This window comes from Chiloscyllium plagiosum, chromosome 12, assembly GCF_004010195.1.
Source record: "Chiloscyllium plagiosum isolate BGI_BamShark_2017 chromosome 12, ASM401019v2, whole genome shotgun sequence".
In the NCBI taxonomy this organism is placed as follows: domain Eukaryota; kingdom Metazoa; phylum Chordata; class Chondrichthyes; order Orectolobiformes; family Hemiscylliidae; genus Chiloscyllium; species Chiloscyllium plagiosum.
Window position 1 is genome coordinate 36,600,878 of NC_057721.1, and position 22,768 is coordinate 36,623,645.

Sequence of the window (22,768 nt, forward strand, 5' to 3'; positions counted from 1 at the left end):
GCACCTCGCATTTATCTGAATTAAACTCCATCTGCCACTTCTCAACCCATTGGCCCATCTGGTCCAGATCCTGTTGTAATCTGAGGTAACGCTCTTCGCTGTCCACTACACCTCCAATTTTGGTGTCATCTGCAAACTTACTAACTGTACCTCTTAGGCTCACATCCAAATCATTTATGTAAATGACAAAAAGTAGAGGGCCCAGCACCAATCCTTGTGGCACTCCACTGGTCACAGGCCTCCAGTCTGAAAAACAACCCCTCCACCACCACCCTCTTTTTTTTCTACCTTTGAGCCAGCTCTGTATCCAAATGGCTAGTTCTCCCTGTATTCCATGAGATCTAACCTTGCTAGTCGGTCTCCCATGTGCTGCCTGTTTGAGTTTTAGCCCTTTGTTGCCCTTTTATATAACCCACTACCAGCTACAGGCACTTTTGAAAATTGACTTTCGAGAAAATTACTTGTGATGATCTAATGTCTGCCTCTGCAGTGAGTCTGCCCTTGCATCCTGTACCTCGTTCTCATTTGTAAGACCCTTACTCTCCAGTTCTTGCCTTTCTTCTGGATATCAACTTACCTACCTGCCTAATAATTGTGCTATTCCTTTATAAAGTCACTAAGCAATAATGCATATTTTGATTTTATGTATTGTTGTCACCTGAATACAATGAAAAGTTTTGTTTTGCATGTAGAATAGGCATCATACCATACAAAGTTCATTAGGGTAATAGAAAAGAGCAAAGAATACAATGTTACAGCTGCAGAGAAGGCATACAAAGAGCAAGATCAACATTTAAAATTAAAATTTGAGAGGCCACAATGACACTGGTTGTTTTGATGATCTGTGAACTTGGATCCACCTCTGATGATCAATCCAATTCACATGTCTGGATGAATTTTTGAACTGACTGAACACATCATGCGACCTAATGCAGCAACAAATCCTTTTTGAAATCTATCTTTATATCTTTTTCTTGTTATGACTATGTTCCATATAAAGTAATACCCTGCCTTTGGCTCATCTAATTGGTGTTAAATTGCATCACTGTCCTGTCTGAAGTTCCTACAAGCTTACTCTTACTAAATTCCATTCCCAGGCCATGCTTGAATGACCATGGATAGATGTCTCAGACCAGTAACTTTAAAACCCTTATAAATCTCCAGCTCTGGAGCAGAGATTATTTTTATGATCTTCACAAGCACAAAAAATGGCATTGTTTTTCTCTCTAAGCAGTGATGGCTACTTCCTATAAATGAATCAGATATTTGAGCTAACATCAGAGTAGATCCCTTATCAGCGGGTTCTCAGTTGCTGCATTCAGATTCTGTCTTTTTACCTCTAACTGTTCTAATTTAAACTCCCTTTCTTATTCTCTCTACTGTGTCTTTTTTCCTCCCTTCCCTTCCTGAAATTTCTGTTGTTTCTGCCTCTCTCTCTCTCCCATTCATGCTTCTCTCTCTACTTTATTGTTGCCCTCTCTCTATCCTATTTCACCACTTTTTTTTTGTTTCTCAGAACTATAATTCTAATTTCCACAATTAGAATATTAATTTATTGGTCTCATCATCCTCAATTGCCACCTCTGGATGTCTCACCATCGACTTTGCGATGTTTAGTGTCCTTGCTTTGGTGGAAGTTTACATGCCTAACCATATCATTTAATTATTTTAAGGAGAGTGTCTAACATTTAAGTTACTTCATCCTGTCTTATGGAAGTATTAATATCAGAAGTGGGCATCTAATCACTTTAGTATTACTGACCCCCTCCCATATATCTCACCACCCCCTCGGCGCTCAGCCTCATTCCTGATGAAGGGCTTTCGCCCGTAACTTCGATTCTCCTGCTCCTTGGATTCTGCCTGACCTGCTGTGCTTTTCTAGCACCACACTCGACTCTAATCTCTAGCATCTGCAGTCCTTCCTTTTGCCCAAAAAAATATTGTGACAATTCTTTTTTGTTTAAAAAAAGCTTCTGAAAGAACTAATCATTTTTTAAAAAAAATGTCCACTTCTTTCAATAGCTGTGGGCTGCATGGTAAAATGCGTCTGGTCGTTAAAATGACCGTGTTTCCTGACTAACTGCAACCAAGGATTTGTATTTGATTTAGTGTGAGGCTATTCCTTTCTGCAGTTAAATTGTGTTTGATTTCTTTTGTAGTAGTGAAGAGCCAATTGCAAGGTTCCCTTGATTAAAAGAGAGAGCAATTTTATCATCTTCTAACCCTGAGCAACAAAATAAAGCCACAACATCAAGGGGAATGCACACAAGTACAGTTAGTGTCCTGCACAAAAGACAATGTAAAGTATATTTAGTTTCATGTTCTTAGAACATCCTTGAAGTTTTAACCTGAGACCATGGTTATTTAATTGGTGTCTTGAACCAGTGGCAGTCGTGGTTATTTTTAGTTATTCATTGAATTCTCTGTGTTCTTGTTTTTTTAAAACTAGTATTTTCATTTGGAATCTGTATCCTGGTGGCACAGATAGCATTTTGTGTAGTTTGTTCCAGTTCTGCCATTAAAAAATCCTTCGCTCTTTTGCCAAAAGCATTTGTTTGAAATACAAATTTTTATGTATTGAATCTGCAGAAGTCTTCTTTCTAGGTTGTTAATTATAGGCAAGGTTCCACCTACAACATTGCACTATAGAGGATTAAGTCAAAATACAATCGAATTCTTTTCATGCTTGACTGATCAACATCTTTTGCTAAAATGTTAATTTTGGTTCAGATTGAGTTCATATTCCATGTTGTTTTCATGAATCTTAGCTAATCTGTGTGATCAGGTGATGGTTGTGGCTATTTTAAGTCAAAATGTTTTCCCTTTATTTTAAACACTATTTCGGTCCATGCAAGTCTGAAGTATTAAAATCAGATGATGGAAGTGGAAAGTTGATTGTTCATATTTTATCACCTTCGTAACAAGTAAAGACTTCTTAATAAACATGGGAGGAGATGGTTTTCAACCACTATGAGGTGAATTATAGTGAGGAGATAGATAGAAGAGATAAAGTAATCTAATTTTTACAATGTGTAAAGGACTGTTTTATGACCCAATTTAGAAAATGCTAAACAAGGGGATATTTGTTCTTGAAACTTGTACTGGCGAATTAACCAGATCAGGTAATAAGTCAAGGCAGGGTAACATCTTGGTAATTGTGACTTCAACATTCTAATTGAAAAGGGTTAATTATGATAAAAGCCAAATTTAATAAATCCGAGAACAAGTTATTCTGAGGCACTTGTGAAAATAAAATTGGAAACTTTGGTGGAATTCCACAGATGAATAAAGATATACAAGTATGGTTATGGGTTAGTAAAGAGGCAAAAAGGATTACCCAAGCAACTGAAGAGTACAAGTTATGAGAGAATGCAAAGAGATTTGGAGAGAAGCAAAGATAAACTATAAAATGAAATTATCAACAAAATAAAAGTTTTACAATTACAATGCACAATGGATGACTGTAAATCAGACCAAGGCCATTAAATGATAGGATAATATAACAAATATTGATAGATTGCAGAATATGAAATCATCTTTACAGTTCAGTATTTACTAGGTACATAGATATGGCATTGAATGATATGATGAGCAAAGAAATTCATGCATATAAAATAAAATTATGTATTAAATTATCCTTGATTTGGATCTATTGCACCTCAGGTAGAAATGGCATATTTACTAATTGTTAGGCAAAGATGTACCGCCAGAGGACTCATAAATAGCTAATGTGACTTCTGTATTTAAGAAAGTAAACAGAAATCTCACACAGGAATTATAGATCAGTTATCTTAACACCAGTGATTGGAACAATAATAGAATCCTTAATAAAGGAGAGAATTTTAAAAAGTCAGGAAATGCAAATTGTGCTAATGAATAATTGTCATGAATTTCAAAGTGAAAAATCTTGCTTGTCCAACATTATTGATTTACTTTTGAGCAGGTAATCGAGTTGACAATAGTAATATAGTAGATGCAATGTTTGGAATTTTGCAAGGCCTTTGACAAGTTCCCCCTTAATAGACTATTGAATGAAGGTCAGAGACTGAGGTTTCAGGATGATGAAAGGAATACTAGCTGACTTCAGGACAGAAAGCAGAGGTTGCTGTATGGTGGGAGGTTGTGTTCTGCAAGCACCAATGATGGGGCCACTGCTCTTCATAGTTTATATTAACAGTTTGGACATTGAAAGTAAGACAATTTCTAAAGTTGTGGATAACACAAAATTGGGAGGAGATAGTCAACTCTGAGGAGAACTGCAACACGTTACAGAAAAGCATTAATAATGGACAGATATATAGCAAATGAAGTTCAACAGAGACAATTTTTATGTCGGAAAAATAGGATATTTGGAAGGCACAAGTCTAGATGTAATGAGCAACAAAGGCGGCTTAGGGTAAAAATATACAAAGTTGCACTACAATTTATCAAGGCCGTAAAAGTAAAAGCAAACAAAGAACAGGCATTATTTCTATTGGAATAGAATGGAAAAGTAGAGTTGTTATGCTGAATTTGAATTGAACTATGGCTACAATATGCAGTTCTAGTCACCATATCATAATTTAATAATATTGAAATACTGGAGAGGGTGTAGATGATGAACTGATAAGGATAATACCAGAAATATGAAAGCATACATCAAGAAATGATTAATATATTGGATCTCTCTTCACTTGAAAAGGTAATATCTATTACAGTGATTTAAAATGTTTGAATACTTTGATAGAGGAGATACAGAGAAAATTTCCACTTGTGGCAAGGTGGAAAGCATTACTTGAAGCTACCAATATAGTTTGTTCATCAAGAAATAGAGTCTTTAACTTCCTTGATATTGATTGATACCTTCCTAGTTCAAATACTTTGGATAGAGCAGTTTTTGTCATGTGTGTCCAGGAAGGATTCCTGGCTCAATAGGTAGATAAGCCGACTACAGGGGAGGCCATATTGGATTTGGTGCTTGGCAACGAATCAGGTCAGGTCTAAGATCTTTCAGTGGAAGAGAACTTTGATCGTGATCACAAATCCCTGACCTTTACTATAGTCATGGTGAGGGATGGGAACAGACGGTATAGAAAAGTATTTAATTTGGGGAAGGGAAATTACAATGCTGTTAAGCAGGAATTAGAGGGCCTAAATTGGGAACAGATGTGGAGTTTCAGGGAGCGCTTGCTGATAGTGCTGTATATGTTTGTCCCACTGAAGCAAGGAAGGGATGGTAGGGTGAAGGAACCTTGGGTGACAAGGGATGTAGAAGATCTAGTCAAGAGGAAGAAGGAAGCTTACTTAAGACTGAGGAGGCAAGGATCAAATAGGGCTATAGAAGGTTACAAGGTAGCCAAGAATAGACTTAGGAGAGTTAGAAGGGGGGGCGTGAAAAAGCTTTAGTGGATAGGATTGAGGAAAATTCTAAGACATTCTACACTTGTGTGACGAATGAGAGGATGACCAGAATGAGGGTCAGATTGATCAGGAATAGTGAAGGGAACTTGTGCCTGGAGTCAGAGGAGGTAGGAGAGGTCCTTAATGAATACTTTGCTTCAGTATTCACTCCTGAGAGGCACCTTGTCATTTGTGAGGTCAATGTGAAATAGACTAATATGGTGAAGCAGTTTGATGTTAAGAAGAACAATGTGCTGAAAATTTTGGAAAACATGAGGATAGATAATCCCCTAGGCCAGACGGGATATATCCAAGGTTTATATAGGAAGCGAGGGAAGAGATTGCTGTGACTTTTGGCGATGATCTTTGAGTCCTCACTGTCCACTGGAGTAGTTCCAGATGATTGGAGGGTGGCAAATATTATTCCCTTGTTCAAGAAACAAAATGGGGATAATCCTGGGAAATTACAGTCCAGTCAGTCTTAAATCTGTGGTGGGCAAATTATTCCAGAGGAATCTGAGAGACAGGATTTATGCTTACTTGGAAAATTCTAGTTTGATTCGCGATAGTTAGCCTGGCTTTGTGAGGGGCAACTACTAGCTGCTAACAGGCAAACCAAGGCAGGTACCACAGAGAAAAGTAGGAGGGAAATAAGGAAGGGAACTAATGTAAAAGATATAAATTCACAGGTATAGCAAGGGAAAGCTAGGAATGGATTTGGCTTAGTGGGCAAGGAGAAGAGAGGAAGGGCATTTCCATAGAATTTTGCTCACGTGAATAAAGTAACTATAGCTCTTTGCTTTTATTGGTAGTTGAAGGTTTGAGAGACATGTCAAAAACAAAAAGAACCCTGAGGTTGTTTGTGCTCTTTGAACTGATCCTGGTGGAGTGAGCAGTTTTGTTGGAGGTCCATGTATTCCATTGTGGTTGAATTGGTCATGGGGATCTGAAGATGAATGGCTTGGGTGATGCCAAATATATTTAAATCAGCATTTCATTCTTTTTGTGAGGCAGAGACGAAATCATACTAGGAGGAATTACTGTAATGAAAGAGAGTAAAGATTTTACTTGGCTGAGAGCATCAAAGGTAGAAATAAGGGTATGGTTACGAGAATTGAAAGTTGCAGAAGTATTGTGACAAATGGAAGGTAGTTGGATGTTGGAAAGTACATTTGTAAATTATTTAGAGAATGATACATTCTTCCTGGCCTTTTTAAACACCTCACTCCTTTCCCTGTCATCATTAAATATGTTTAAGATTAATAAATGAGTAATTCTGTAAAAAAGCTATAAAGGCTGTGTAATAATTAACAAACTTGTTTCACTAATGAGAATTCCTCACTGCAGAAGATCATAGTGCATTGATTAGATTCTTTTATTAGGAGCTTTTCAAGCAAGGTGGTAGCCAGTAAGTGCTTTAATGAGATTTATGACATACAAATATCTGATTTCAAGAGCAATGAAATCTAGTAGGCTGTGACTATCATTTTATTTCACACACAGTTTTTCTCTTTCTTAATCAGCATAACTGGGCAACAATATTGGTACAGATTTTCAGATGAATGACAATCCCTTGCAGACAACAGCCCTTCTTTTTAATAAAAGGACAGAGCTCCATGTTCTGACAGGAGATTTTGATCAGGGTTCCTTTGAACATAAAGTTGTACTTCATCCAGCATCTGCAATCCTCACTTTCTCCTTCCATTCTGACTGTTCTTTTGTAGAGCAGAACTCTCAGGGGAAGGCAAACCATGCCCCCTTTTTGCAGCAGTATTCTGAAATAGGCAGATTCAGATTGGAGTAAGGGAAGAGGCAGATTGTGTCTGGAACGGGCCCTGGGCTGAGGGAAGGGAAGACTTTTGGACAGGGGAAGGGAGGTAGCGGGTTTTAGTGGGAGAAGTAGGAAGCAAGTCAGGATCGGAGGAAAGTGAAGAGGGGGTGGGGTTCATCTCCCAGTGGGAGAAATGCAGCTTAGGTCTCAAGTGAGGAAAGGGTGCATTGGGTTTGGAGCTTGGATAGAGGGTGTGTCCAGTTCAGTAACAGGCAAAAAGAGGGGCATGTTGAGTCTGTAACCGGGTAGGACATCATGAAGTTCCTGGACAATACCCTTAGAGATTTAGTGAGGATTCCATAGAGTTCACATGCACAACTCCTATTTACCCTGGAATAATGATTGCCTGGTGATGGAAAAATCCAGATTACTGTTTTCAGCATCGTCAAAGCATAAATGCAAGATGCCAGTGAGCCAGCGATAAGCCACTGAGTTATAAAACATGTTGCAAAAGTTGATCAATTTAGCTTGAGAGAGAAATAAAAATAATGTTCAACTATTTTAAAACAAAAATATACTGACCCAAGTAAGGTGAGCAGCAAGCAAAATACATGAAAGAGGTTATAAAAAGAAATAAAAGGACATATCAGAGACAAAGGTAATGAAGTGTTGAAAGTGCCATTAATTTAAGAGGTATTATTGAATCCCAAAAATTATATACTCCACAGGACTTTTTGGTGATTTTCCATGGTATTGATCATGGAGTATCTGCTAAAACTGAACTTAAACAATTTGGAGTTACTTAAAGATGACTTTCTGAAAAGTTGTTTTAATAGATAATCAAATTTGAAAGATTATCTAATGTCCTCCACATCCCACACCTCTGGCCTTGAACAGCACTACTCCAACCGTAACAAGGACAGAACCCCCTAGTCCTTCCACTTCACCAAATTCCAGATATATTGCATAATCCTCCACAATTTCCATCACCTGCAAACAGACCCCACCTCTAGGGATATATTTCCCTTCCCACTCCTGTCTACGTTTTGGAGAGTCGATTCCCTCCCTTGTCAAATTAACACCTCCCGCCCCCCCCCTCCCGGCACCTTCCCTGCCACCTCAAGAAGTCCAAAACTTGCGCCCATGTCTCCATCCAAGGCCCCAAAGGATCCTTCCACATCCAACAGAAATTTACCTGTACTTCAACATGCGTCATCTACTATATCCATTGTACCCAATGTACATCAGGGAGACAGGATACCAACTTGCGAATCATTTCAGGGAATATCTCTGGGACACCTGCACCAACCAACCCCACCGCCCTGTGGCTGAACACTTTAACTCCCCCTCCCACTCCACCAAGGACATGCAGGTCCTGGGCCTTCTCCATCGCCAAACCCTAACCTCCCGAAGCCTGGTGGAAGAATGCCTATCTTCCAGCTGTGACCCTGCAACCACACGGGATTAATGTGGATTTCACTAGTTTCCTCATTTCCCCTCCCCCCACATTATTCTAGTCCCAAGCCTCCAACTTGGCCTGTCCATCTTGCTTCCCACCTATCCACTCCACCCTCCTCTCTGACCTATCACTTTCACCCCCACTTTCATCTTCCTATCACCTTCCCAGTTATCACCTCCTTTCCCCTCCCTCACCCCCAATCTCTTCAGTCCCCCCAGCCCACAAGCTTCATTTCCTGATGAAGACCTTATACCTGAAACTTTGATTCTCCTGCTCTTCGGATGCTGCCTGACCTTCTGTGCTTTTCAAGCACCACACTCTCGAATTTGGCACATTGCCAGATCAGGAAAAAACAGGAGTAAAGGGCTGATTTTCTTCCCCCTTGGTGTGTTCCAATGTGCAAATGACATCAATATACTCTAAATGCAGCTATTTGATTTGAGAAGAAAACTATAAATTATTTTGGAATCTACTATTACAATACTTTCATGAGAGATTGTTATGGTAAAGTATATGCTCAGGTCCTCTGCCGCTTTAATGTGCATCCTTTTGGCACAAATGGTTAAGATAGTGATCTTGACTACACATCATATCGGTTAACTACAACAAACAATTCTGGTAGATGGATTCTCATCATCAGTTTGATCTGATTTTCTTGACTTTAATAATGCAAGTGTGCAAAACATTGGATTATTTTTGGAACTATGTCATTGGGATCAAGGAGGAGTAATATTTTAATAGTAGTAATGCCAGGAAATAGCACCAAGTATTAAAACCTAGATTTCTTTGGCTAAGTTAGAAAATGAACCCTAACTCTTATTGTCATGACCTCTGGTCTGAAAGCAGCACTGTAAGGAAAATTTGTAATTTATTTAAAATGTCCATGGAATGTGTTTTACAGAATGTGCAAAATGAGCTTTTAAGCATTTGTATCAATTATAAAGAGATCATTTTTAATTTTCTTGCATTATAAGAAATACCGGTCCAAGTGAGCTGGTGATCCTTTCCTTGAAAACTGTAAGATAGCCCAACTCCTCTAGCCAAACAATTTGATGGAAGCCTGCAATGAGAGCAAATTTAGTGAAGTGTTTAGCATAACTGCATGATATTCCTGCCATACATTTGTAGAGCTGTAAGTTAAATGTAATTAATTGAAGTGCTTTGACCGATTGCTGAGAAATGTGATAACTTACTTTTGTGACTAACAGTAGGCAATGATTTATCGGTTTGATTGTCATTCAGCAACCAAGCCTAATATTTCAAAGGACATTTTTTCAAAAAATGTTGTCATCTTTTCTGAGGAAAGACATCTAGAAATGTAATGGAAAAGAAGTTAACATTTATATTTCAATGTGTGCCACAGTGTGGAATATTATTTTTTGCATAATGGTTTCACCCTGCTTCCTCTATGAGATGTCAGGAATGCTTTTCATTGAATGATATTTCAGCATTTACACTCCTACACCCGTCCTCACTGAGCTGAAGGATGATAATGTAGGACAAGGTTCTGTTTTCTGTTATACATCAAGTAATGAGCAGTGCTGCCTTAAGATGTAGCACTGGCTCGATGCAAAGAACCGTTCTTTCCAAATTACCCCAACAATGCAGTTCACCCTGACTGCAGATGAACACCTCCATTGGAGCCGTGTGACATTTTTATTCCACAAAATCTCTATGTATACTCACACGAGGAAAGATTGCTCAATTAGTGCCATATTTGAAGGCATTTGGAGTTGTGGATTTATTACATGCCTACTGGGAATAATAAGATTGACACTATCAGCACTTAATGCATTGTCAAAGGAGGAGACGTTTTTGCAGTTGCTTGCTTGATTTGAACTCTAATTCACAGTTAGGTAAGTGAATTTCCACTTACTGTATCTCTACATCTGACACAGTAGAGTGATTTAGTGCCGATGTTAAAGAAATCACTTTTACTTTAACGGTATTTTTGATACAAGTACTGCTGTATTAAGCAATTATTAGACTAAGATGGATCTTGGGTTGGTGGTAGCACCTTACTGATCTCCTGCTGTTCTATCCATTGCTTTTCTTTTCTTCTTTTCCCACATCTCCTTTCCTTCACTTTATTTTTTATCCTTTTTCCTGTTAGTGGGTATATATTAGTCCAATCTTTAGGCAACTAGCTTAATGTTTCAATTTCAGAAACTATGCTCACATTTAATTTCCCACTACGGGCAATTTAGCATGGCCAATTTGCCTGACCTGCACATTTTTGTGTGTATGGGAGGAAACCGGCGCACCCGGAGGAAACCCATGCAGACACCAGGAGAATGTGCAAACTCCACACAGAAAGTTGCCCGAGGCTGGAATTGAACCTGGGAACCTGGTGCTGTGAGGCAGCAGTGCTAACCACTGAGCCACTGTGACATCTCCCCAAATTACAGGGAAACCTGAGAGAATGTGTCTAGCATCCGTCCAATTTCTGCCATCACCTCTTTCTAAATTCTTGGACACATCTCATCCAGCCTTGGTGCCTTGTCAACTTTTAAGTGCCAACAGCCTATCCAAGACAATTTTCTTATTAATTTTGTATCCTTCTAGTGATAGGGTTCCTTCCTTGTCACCATGGCCTTGGCTGCATCCTCCACTTTTCTGAGATACTAACCAAATGTCATGTGCCTTGAAGGGCTGCAGTGGGGGGGGCGGGAGGCAAGACGCAGGTTGGATATGGAGAAAGTAACTTGTGGACTCCCTACAACCAACCCTTATGATTGTGGCCTTTGTTGAATGGTACAAAATAGAAATACTATTTTGACCCATTGTAGCTGTGCTAGATCTTTGAGATTGTTCTGCCTCCCCTCCCCCACCCCCCACCACCCTATCCCCGCTCTTTTCTTAAGCTTGTATATCTTCTCATTTTCAAGTATATGATTAGAGTATTTATTTTTGAGAGTTATCATTGAATCTGCTACAATTATCCTTTCTTGCAGGACTGATGTATTGCATACATACATTTGTGTTCACCAAGAAAGAAAATGCTGCCCAGATCAAGTTGAAAGAGAAATATTAGTTAAGTCAAAAACTGATAGAGGAAATATTGTGTAGTCTGGCTATACTGCAGTTGATAAGTCATCAGGACCAGATTGGACGCATCCATGGTTATATTGCAGAACATAACAGTTAAGAGATGAGAAACTTCAGTGGGGTATATATGGGTCTGACTAGATAAATTGGAATCTAAGATTTGCAAGGAAACCTGGAACTGAACAGTGTGCTTCCTTCGAAAAAGAAATATTTTGGGCATAAGCAAAGTACATTCTGACAAGGGAGGGAGAAAAGACCAAAAACTCCAGTGTTCTCTGGAAGCCAGAGTGATAGGTGTTAATATGAATCTAAAAAGTGCATTCAGCAGATATCAGGTAGATAACAGTTGTGAATGAATATAGAAGGTTTTGGGGGTGCACTGAAAAAAAAAAATTGAGAAGCAACGAGAGAGCATAAAAAGAAACTGGCAATTAACATAAAAGACAACTCAAAAGTAATCTGTAAGCATATTAATTACAAAGAGATGATTAAAGGTGAATTGAGCCTAAGTGTGGATGCAAAAGGAGATTTATGCATGGTGATATGGAGGAAGCCTGAGGTTATAAATGGATACTTTGTTTCAAGGAAGACTATTCTGCCCAAGTTACAGTCAAAGAGGAAGTGGTTAAAACACTTGATGGATTTAAAATTGATGAGTTGGAATAATACTAGCTGATTGTGCCTAGTTGATAAGTTAAATGGATCAGATTTGATTTATCCAAAAGGACAGAAAATGTTGAGTTCAATGTTCCTAATTTTCCTATCCTGCTTAAGTGGAGGGGTAGTTCCAGAGGACTGAAGAGTTCAAAATGTTATAAAGCCAAGTCAGTTTCACCTCAATGAAAAGGAAGCTTATAGGTGTGATTTGGGCAGTTAACCTGCATTTGGCCAGGTGAGTTATTAATAAAAGAAACTCATCACTGATTTGTTATTGTTTAGTTGTTTAATCAATTTCAGATCAAAGACAGGTAGATGAGAGTAATGCAGTCGATGTTTTTTAACATTCAGTGAATATAGATTTTGTTGTCTGGTCCAGCATTTATTGTTCATTCCAGGATGCCATTGAGAAGGTTTGTGCTGAGTTGCCAACTTGAATTAATGCAATCCATTTGGTGTATGTACCCCCTTCATGCCCCAGACCTCCAGAAATGTGACCCAGCAGCACTGAAGGAATGATGCTATATTCCATTGCACTCCTAACTTGTACCTTGTAGATGGTGGATAGATTTTGTGGAGTTAGGAAGTAAGTTACTTTGACAGCAGGAGATTCAGGGCACGTGAATGCCATTGAACGTCAAAGGGTGATAGTTAGATAATGTTACTTGACACTTATTAGCCCAAGCCTGGAACTTATCCAGATCTTGCTACATTTAGACATGAAATGTTTCAATATTTGAGGAACTGGAATTGTGTTGAGCTCTGCACAATCATTAGTGAACATCTCCACTTCTGACCTTATGATGGAGGGAAGGCCATAGATGAAGCAATGGAGATGGATGGACCTGGGCACCATCCTGAGAAAATCCTGAAAAATCCAGGAGTAGAGATGACTGAACTTGAACAACACAACTGTCTTCCTTTTGAGCCAGTTATGACTCTAACTAATGGAAAGTTTTTTGTACTGATTCCCACTTATTCGGGTTTGATGCCACACTGAGTTTAAAGCTGTCTTGATGTTAAGGGTAATCACTCTCCCTTCACTTCTGGAGTTCAACTGTTTTGTCCATACTTGGACCAAGGATGCTGAAATGTCAGGAGCTGAGTGACCCTAGTGGAACCCAAAATGAGTGTCAGTCAGCAAATGTTCCTAAACAAATGCTGTTCGTAAGTTGACAAGCCTTTACATTGCTTTACTGATGAATTAGAGTAGTCTGATGAGATGGTAAGTTTTTGTCCTCCTTTTGTGTAGAAGAAACCTCTTGCAATTGCTCAAATTGATAGGAAATTGCCAGTGTTGAAGGTGTACTAAAACAGCTTGGCCTTGGGCATGGAAAATTCTTGAGAATTGTTTTTTAGTAATATTAGTGGAATATTGTCAGGCCCATACTCTTTGAAATATTCACTGCCTTCAGCCATTTCTTGATATCCTATGAAGTGATCAGAATGGCTGAAGATGGCCATCTGTGCTGGAGTTCATGGACTTTCAAAAGGCTTTTTATAAGGTGTAGTATGCTAGACATATGAGCAAAGCAAGAGTGCATGTAATGTTTTGAACATTTACAACATTGATACATGTACACAAAACCTGTTCTCCCTGACTATGAGCAACCTGAAACTGTTCACGAAAGAACATGTTGCATCTTTATCCCTGATCACATCAATAACACCGTTCTGGAAGTGAATGGCAAATTCTGTTTCCTCTGGTCCACAGGGACAGGCAATTGTGTCCCTTCATGTAGGTATTGATACAGGCATAGGGAAAGCTCTTTCAACTTTTGACCAAGTTATGAATTACACATGGAAAAACATCAAGTTTACTGCTGAGACCAAGCTGATGGCTTATAAGGCCTGTTAGGGGTCAGTTAGTTCAGTTGGTTGGATAATTGGCACCAACAGCATGGATTCAATTCCCACACTGGTTGAGGTTGTGAAGGACTGTCCTTTTAAACATCTCACCTAAATTGAGGTGTGGTGATCCTTGGGTTAACCCAATCAACTCTCTCTAACAAGAGATGGGGCCTGGGGCCTGTGGTCTGGTAGGACCATAGCAACTTTTTTAAAGCCTGTGTTTGGAGCAACTTACTATATTGCTGTTAAACATGGATGATTTGGAGATGCCGCTGTTGGACTGGTGTATACAAAGTTAAAAATCACACAACACCAGATTATAGTCCAACAGGTTTAATTGGAAGCACACTAGCTTTTGGAGCGCCGCTCCTTCATCAGGTGGTTGTGCCACCTGATAAAGGAGCGTCGCTCCGAAAGTTAGTGTGCTTCTAGTTAAACCTGTTGGACTATAACCTGGTGTTGTGTGATTTTATACATGGATGACTTAGTTATCAACAAGGCAAAGTCAATGATTTCATCTTTGCTGTTGGCACATTGTGGGGATATACTGGGGATAAATAAAGAACGTTGTTGGCTCAGCATCTCTGTCAGGTGAAAGACTGTCATCTACACAAGGACCTTCTTTATGGTAAGTTGGCAGAAACTAGACAGCCAATAGGATGCCCAAAGTTCAGCTTCAAGAATGCTTGCAAGTGTGACATAGTGGCTGTAGGAAGTAATTATCACGCAAAAGTCTGTTAATGACAGGTGAAAATAGCAACACTATCTGGGGGTTGGTATGCACCACCATGATGAGAAGTGGCTACAGCAGCTTGACAATGAGTGTCAAAGCCAGAAACAACAATTCTCAAATCACAGGATCACTTCCTGTGTTACACTTGTGGCAGAACCTGCTTCCTCTTTCCACTAGCAAATGTACTACATATGAAGAAGCAAGCATCAAAGTTAATTGGCGAAGGAAGTCATAGCAAAAAAGCTTGGATCTGGACTGCTTTGTGCGAAACCCTGATGGAGGCAGATTCAATCTTAGCTTTCCAAATAAGAACATTATATGGATAAAACTTGCATGGAATAGGTGGGGCATTAGCATTCTGTGAGTTACAGAGAGCTGGTACAGACATGATGGCTCAATGGTTTTCTTCTTTTCTGTAACCATTCTACAATTCAAAAGCTGAAACATAGAGATTTTCATCTTGTCTTTAGTTCATTTGCAAGTTATCTTGCAGCTCTGTCCTCTGGCTACCAAGCCTCCTGCCTCTGCAAACAGTTCTTCCTACCTACTTGAACAATTTTGAACAATATTGCATCGTTCCCTATTTTTATTGTTCTCTAATCTAATCATTTTGTGGAACAGATGTGCCACATTGCTGGTATCATTCCTGTAAATTTCTTCGCTTATCTAAGTCCTTGCCATCCTTCTTGACGTGCATGAACACAATCTACCAACTGTGTTATAACCAGTGATTTGTGAAAATGCAGCATGACTTTCTTGTTTTTTTACTCTGCATCCATTTATAAAATCAGTTGTGTTTGTGGTAACCAGTTTCCTTTGGTCACTTCTAAAATTGGATTATTTAGTTTATTTTGCCTCCTCTCATTCCTCCTTTCAAAATGCATCACTTCGTATTTCTAGGTGGTTTTTCCTCCTGAGTTACTGTCAAATGACCAAGATGAGACATAGTTTTTATGTCTAAGTCAGTGTCTTGTACAATAAATACAGTTTACCACTTGATTGGTCTACATGTCCAAAATTCACTATTTTAGATTAATATTTACTTTGCTACCTACTGATTTATCTGCTAACACATTGATTATAAATTAAGTCGCCAAGTGAATTAGATCAGAGCATGAACTGGATCAAAATGCCTGGATGCAATGTAGACTCTATTTTAAAGCTGCATGTACTATTATTATTGTTGCACAACATTTTGATTGAATATTTATTATTAAATGACAAACTCATAGGTATTTGGAACCAGAGAAGTAGAGTTGTTTGACACATAGCTGGTCCATTTTAATATCTGACAGCTGGTGGGTGGAGTGACTGCTCCTGTAATGCGTTGACATCAGTGGGAAGCCCAATAGAGTTTGTGCTCAAGCCTTATTTATATTGCAAGAGGTGAGCTGCCAGCATCAATTGCTCTTCAATAAGCAGCTTGCTGTGACGGCACTTCAAAAATAATTAATTGGCTGTGAATAGCTTTGGAATGACCCGTTGTTGTGAAATGCAATTTTCTTTTTCCTTTTTGTTTTGTTGACTTTCTGTGTCAAAGACTGCCTGGAAATTGGAATGGGCAGATCTCTAATGTTTAATATGTTACACCAATAATTTTCTTTAGTTTTATTTTGCTTTGTTCTTATAGCTAATTTAAACAGATGATTTTGAGAAATGATATTCCATGAAAGTAGACAAGGAGGAAATGTAAAACAGCTTTACAAATGAACAGCGGGTGAAATAATCAGGCTAAAGCTTTTACAAGCTTCCAAGTGTGGGTGTATGATTTAGTATTTGCTTAATTGTTACATTTGAGACCCCTCCCAGTATGACACTGCCTCAAAATATGGATGAATGTCTTAATACAAGCGCCAATGTTCCTCTTCAATTATCATTGCACCATCCTGAGTGCTTATGACATATTATGAAATGAACATTAAGGAATGTTGAAGCCACACTTATACAGACTGGTGAAGGTTATTCCATCATACTCCTGACTGGTGCTTTGCAGATGCTGGACAGACTTCAGGGAGCAGACATGCGCAGTTAGTCAATACATAAACTTCCAGTTTTTGGTGTGCTTTTATATTCACAATATCTTTGTAGTTTATTGGCTCTCAGTGATTTAGTGAAGTTTCTCTCAATGCTAACTCAAGAAATACTAATGGTAATTCAACTGCACATCTTTGGGTATTAGATTGTTTTGTCTTGGAGATGAACCTTGCTTGGGCACTGGGTGGGATAAATGTTATTTGTGACTTAGCAGCTCAAATCTGAATGCTGTCCTGGTCTTGCACAACACTACACTCCCATCCCCAGTTAACTATATTCTAGTGGTTTTAACATTCTAGTTGGTTCTGACTAAATTTGAGCCATTTTTCAGAACTTGGGAGGATCCTTTTGATGAAGGCAGAGGTGGATGTCAAAATTCTGTTTCATCATCTTCACCAATATACTAGTTTAGCCTTTGGTTGATTGTGGTAAAAGGCGCAGCAGAGGAGAATCTCAGGTCTGAGACCAAAGTTGGGTAGCAGGGATCATGAGGTGCCAGTAAAGAAAAATACCTGTGCTGCTTTCACAAGATCATTCAAATCCAGTGGCAAGAAAGGTGGTCCAACACCAGTGTCTACTCCCAAGTCAGTTTGTCTGGCATCATGGTGTAGTTACAGAAAACCAGATCTACTCAGCAGCTGTTGTTTGTATGGCTTTTCCCAGATAACTGAAACAACTCGATTCAGAATTCTGTCTTGGCAAAACAATTGCAGGAGGATAGCAGAAATGCTTTTGGGATGTTCTCAAAGAATCCCGAAAAGAGGTCAAATATCCTCACTGATTCATGGAAATCTCAAACTTGTGGCTGACAAAAAGAAGAAAATCTGTTCAGAAAGGCAGGGAAAATGTGGAGAGACTTCTTCAAGCAGGCAAAGGGAAAACCTTGGCATTAAAGAGAACACACAAACCTCCTAGCAACTCCTCAACGTCACCCCACAACTAACTCCCCTACATGTGGCAGTATTTACAGATCACCTTTAAACTTAGCAACCATCAAACCAGAGTGGAAGCAAATTATCCTCAATCCTGGGTAAAGAGGATATTGCCTCTGGAAAGGATTCTAACAACTGAGGTTTGAGCCAAAGTTCCTAGATTAATGTTTGGCATCTTTATAACTACTTTGCGTTGGAAGGTAGGAAATGACAGTCACAAATATGCTAGCCCCCTTCCCTCAAGTAATCACTTCAACAGCATCAGCACTGTTCATTTTATTTCTCATTAGAATATAGGTTGAATGAACATTGCTGAGCATAGCGTTGTGTTTGATATTTTGTATGTGTTTATCAATCTCTTGTTTTATGGTTTCAAGACTTAAGTACTTAATGTAGATGAATCATGATTACAGCAAACAGGTTACTTCCTAAAGATGGGGCTATAATTGAAACATGCTGGATGTGACATAGTCTAGGACTACATTATAGTTTAGAGTATAGATTATCATAGACTGGATTATGTTAATTGTTTGGAAAGGACATTGAAACTATTGGTATGAAAAATGCACACAATATGTTCCAATTACATTATCAGTGTGACTCCAATTGAATTGAAACAGGGAGATAATCCACCCACAGTGACTGTTATGGTATCAATGACCAGACGTTACATGTCTGCATTAAATTACATTCACACAGTCTGCTTTATCAGCATTTTGGATTGTCACAGTATTTATTAAAAGAATCTCATAGCTCTTTATTCAAAACCAAATTAACTAACAACACTTGTACCAGCAAAATCTTTTTGTTTCAAAACAAGTTGAACTGTTCAACTGTGCATTTGGTGCACAAGTGCCTTTTAAAGTGAAGGTCAGACCAGGTAGCAAGTATACAAAAAACTAATGGCATGGAATGACCTTCAGTGGTCCAGTAAGTGCAGAATCACCGAATAATGCAGCACAGGACCCATCAGATCTATGTCATTTCTTTCAGAGTTGGTTTCCCTTCACTGCTCTTTCCCCATATCACAGCAATTTGTTCTGCTTCAAGGATTTATCAATTTGTTTCTGAAAACTACAGTTGAATCTGTATCCACCACTACCATACTGTGAATTCCCCAAATCCTAACCAGTCATTCTATGAAATCTTTTTATCAACATGTGTTTGCTTTAAATCAGTGTCCACTGATTACTGAACACATCAGCCATTTGAAACTGTTTTCTTTATTTCAGTTAATCAATCCTCTTTGTCTTCTCTGCTTTAAGGTGAACAGCTCTGCTACAATATTACATTAGTTATTTTGAGTAGAATTTGTAAACATCTATCTTAAAGTATGTATGTGTCAGAATAGTGATGCATACAAATACACTAGGGGTAGGTTTCCCTGCTCAGTAACGTTTGTGATGTCAAGGGGCATTACTGATTAATGTGATGTTTGAAGTAGGTTACAACAACCAAATCCATGACACAGATGTTAAACATGGAGTTAATGTTATCAAAATCTCAGTGATGCAAAGCTGGCTAATTCCCATTGGGTTCTTCTCATTAATTGCAAGAACGGTTAGTACTTGTGCAACTCACTATCATGAAAAATATTTTAGAATGTCCTGTGACTAAAACTTGTTTAAAATAATTTCAATGATAGAGAAAATCCCTAATGATTCACATGCTTCACTACCTAATGCTTAATTATGTTCAACTGATTGCTCAAGCATTCTGTAAAGCAATATACAGTCTGGGAGCACGTGGCAGAGCCTTTAATAGGTCCAAGGATGTGGAGCCAAGGTACACCAAACATAGCAAGAAAGATTGTCATTTGTCCAGGAAACATTTAACAAGGCATTGAATCCTAACCAAATCATTTGCAAAATAATTTCCAACCTTTTATGGTGATGCTTAGTGGTGACACAATTTAGAGAATAATATTTCATTACTAAAATTTCTCACTTTACTGCACACAACATAAGCTAAGACTAATAATGCCTGACCAAAGGGAGGCAATGGCCTCGTGGTATTATCACTAGACCATGTATCCAGGAACTCAGCTAAGGTTCTGGGGACCCAGGTTTGATATCCACCATGTCAGATGGTGAAACTTGAATTCAATAATGGAGTTAAGCCCCAGAGCCATGTGGTTGGCTCTTAACTTGCATCTGAAATGGCCTAGCAAGCCACTGTGTGTGTGTATAACAATCTCAAAACCTGTGTAACCTGTCATCAATCTAGGCACCAGAAAAGACAACGTCAGGAACAGCCCTGCTGACCCTATTCCAGTGGCAAGACAGATCCAGTGGGATAAGAGGGGAAGGTCTTACCCTGAGAGCCCTCAATGCTGACTCCAGATTCCATGAAGTCTCATGATTTCAGGTTAACCATGGGCAAGGAAACCACCTGCTGGCTATTATATACCACCCCCCCCCCTCAACTGTTAATCAGTCCAGCTCCACATTGAAGTATGTGTGGCACTATCACTAAATGGGACAGACTTTGAATGCATTTAGCAACTCAAAACTAAGCATCCATTAGGCAATTTGGGTCATGAACAGCAGCAGAACTGTATTCCAGCAAAATCTGGCCTGGTATATCCCCCCTCAACCATTACCATCAAGCCAGGGGATCAACCCTGGTTCAACATATAGTGCAGGGGGGCATGCCAGGAGCAGCATCAGGCATACCTGAAAATGAGGTGTCAACCTGGTGAAGCTACCAAACAGGACTACTTGCATGACAAACAGCATAAGCAGCAAGTGTTAGACAGTGCTAAGCAATTCCACAACCAACGGATCTGGTTTAAGTTCTGTTGTCCTACACATCCAGGCATGAATGGTGATGGACAATTCAACAACTCTATGGAAGAGGTGGTTCCACAAATATACCCATTCTCCAATGGCGGAAGAGCAAAAGATAAAGCTGAAGCATTCACAGAAATCCTCAGTCAGAACTGCCAAGTGGATTATCCCATCTCAGCCTCCTCCAATGGTCCTCAGTGTTTCAGATACCAGTCTTCAGCCAATTCAATTCACTGCACAGGGTATCAAGTGATAGTTGGAGGCACTGAATACTGCAAAGGTTAAGGGCCCTGACAACATTCTGGCAATAGTACTAAAGACCTGTTTTCCAGAACTTTCAACATCCCTCTCCAAGCTACAGCATTGGCATCTATCTACTAATGTGGAAAATTGCCCAGGTATGCCCAAAAGGCAAGACAAATCCAATTCGGCCAATTACCACCCAATCAGTCTACTATTGATCATTAGTAAAGTGATGGAAGGTGTCGTCATCAGTGCTATCAAACAGCACCTGCCCAGCGAAACTCAGTTTGTGGTTCTGCCAGAACCACTCAGCTCTTGACTTTAATACAGCTTTTGTTCAAACATGGATAAAAGAGCAGAATTCCAGAGAAGAGGTGAAAGTGAGAGACCTTAACGCCAAGACTGAATGTTCCATCAAGGAGCCTAATAAAACTGGGACCAATGGGTATTGGGGCAAACTCTCCATTGGCACATAGGAACATGGTTGTGGTTATAGTTATAGAATCATTCAGCATCGAAACAGACCCCTTTAGTCCAACTAGCCTATGGCAACCATGTTTCCAAGGTAGTCACCTGCTTTGGACCCATTCCTCTACAAACCTTTCCAAATCATGTATTATCCAAATGTGTTTTAAAGATTGTTACTGTACCTGTATCCAGCACTTCCTCTGGCAGTTAATTCCATATGCGAACTACTGTCTGTGTTTAAAAAAAAACATTGCCCTTGCTGTCTTTGTAAAATCTTTCTCCTCTCACTTTCAAAACTAGGGCGCATGTTTTTAACCCCCTCCCAACCCCAAACACACCTTAGGGAAAAGGTCTTCACCTTATCTATGCCCCTCATCCTTTATCAAACTCTATAAGGTCACCCCTCAACAACCTATGCTCCAGTGAAAAATAGCCCAGCCTATCGATTACTATTTTCATAACTCACCCTCCCTCCTTTCCCGGCAGTATCCTGCTACTTTTTTTTAACCCTGTCCAGTTTAAAATATCCTTCCTAAAACAGGATAACCAGAACTGGACACCGTACTCCATAAGAGGCCTCACCAATATCCTGTACAACCCAAACATGATGTCCTAACTCCTGTGTGTCGTACGAAAGCAACCACCCCAACACACACAAAAGAATTTGCATCAAGACACTATTCAAAAGGGCCACAACACACTGCAGTACACCAGAACTGCAAAAAGAGGAAGAAGAACACCTATACAATGTATTCGCCAAAAACGGATACCCACGCAATTTCATCAGATGCCTAAGGGAAAGACAACGGAATGAGGACATGCTGCAACCCAAAGGACTAGCCACACTACCATACATCAAGAGCATTTTGAACTGACAGCCAGACTACTGCGACCACTAGGACTCATAACAGCACACAAACCAACAGCCACTCTCAGACAACAACTCACCAGAACGAAGGACCCGATACCCAGCATGAGCAAAACCCATGTAGTGTACAAATTCCAATGCAAGGACTGCACAAAACACTACATAGGACAAACAGGAAGACAGCTAACGATCCGCATCCATGAACACCAACTAGCCACGAAACGACACGACCAGCTATCCTTAGTAGCCACACACACAGATGACAAGCAAATGCCAGAGGAAATATCACAGAAGCGCTCCACAGGAGGCTCCCAAGCACTGAGGATGTCACCTAGACAGGGGACAAAACGTCTGCAACACAAATTCCCAGCTCGGCGAACAGAACCACAACATTTATGTAAATGACAAAAAAGGAGAGGACCCAACACTGATCCTTGTGGCACTCCACTGGTCACAGGCTTCCAGTCTGAAAAACAACCCTCCACCACCACCCTCTGACTTCTACCTTTGAGCCACTTCTGTATCCAAATGGCTAG

The 22,768-nt window shown here is 39.5% G+C and overlaps 1 protein-coding gene and 1 long non-coding RNA gene across 5 annotated transcripts in view; one reads left to right on the forward strand and one right to left on the reverse strand.

Annotated features, from left to right (window-relative positions):
* The window catches only part of epha6 (eph receptor A6), a 674,628-nt gene that overhangs the window by 227,775 nt on the left and 424,085 nt on the right, over positions 1-22,768 (forward strand). The window lies entirely within an intron of this gene.
* LOC122555111 lies at positions 9,459-9,919 on the reverse strand. The gene is made up of 2 exons (XR_006313176.1): positions 9,803-9,919; positions 9,459-9,669 (listed from the first exon to the last, which is right to left on the reverse strand). It is a non-coding gene; the product is annotated as an uncharacterized LOC122555111 (long non-coding RNA).